Raw genomic sequence first — 1014 nt, forward strand, 5'->3', positions numbered from 1 at the left:
CTTCCAAGAGAAGTGGTGCTGGCTCCTGCCCTGGGGGTGTTTAAGAGGAGGCTAGATGTACACCTTGCTGGGGTCGTTTGACCCCAGTACTCTTTCCTGCCATGGCAGGGGGTCAGACTCGATGATCTGCTCAGGTCCCTTCTGACCCTACAAACTATGAACCTAATTCAAATATCATGGCCTGTTGCTTTAAGCTGTGTTTATTTCAAGTATTTCCTGATTACAGTGATTAAGTGCAAAGCTCAAATTGTGGGTAGCACAGTGTGTATTCTGCATTTGATTATCTCATAGATATTCCTGCCCATAGTCCAGAATAAGCTTTGTCATATTTTCAGCCTCATCATGCCCTTGACCATGACACTGCTCCAGATCTGACCCTTTTCCTTTGATGCAATTCACAGTTTCCTGTTCAAGATCAGCACCGCTTTGATCAGAAATTTTATGAAATCCCAGAAAAGCCTCTAGGGGACTTCTGGTTAAGCTAAGCAATAGTTAAGCTAAGGCTCCAAAAAGGAGTTTGAGAAGAGAAGGCCACACTGACTGTTCTCCTTAAAACTATCACAGAGAACAAATATTCATATGAATATTTGATGTTTTAAGTACTTTATATAACAATCTTACAAACAATCATGCTAACACTCTCAATAGGAAAATGTTGTTATCCTATGCAAGGGGCAACTTCAACAGGAGTGATTTAGAGATTCAGACAGGGAAGATCTGGGTGTATACAAGAGAACTCTTAAGTGCCTAGAAAATTTGTAAAGACAGAGAGAGAGGTTTCTTGGGCGTTTATGCACTTTTAAGTTTAGGCAGCATCTGAGCAAGGGTATTTTGGATTACAGCCTGGGACTGTACAGTTGCACCCTCCTTCCCTACCCCACCTCTGATTCCTGGTTCACCCAAATGTTAAAGCAGACAGCCTGGCAGTGGCAGCAGCGTTTCTATTCAGGCAGCAGTGAGGGAGTCACTTGACTTCATGGCTCATTATGATCTACCTGACTTCTCCTAAATTCC

The sequence above is a fragment of the Crocodylus porosus genome, unplaced genomic scaffold (genome assembly GCF_001723895.1).
Source record: "Crocodylus porosus isolate Cpor-Errol unplaced genomic scaffold, CroPor_comp1, whole genome shotgun sequence".
Classification (NCBI taxonomy): domain Eukaryota; kingdom Metazoa; phylum Chordata; order Crocodylia; family Crocodylidae; genus Crocodylus; species Crocodylus porosus.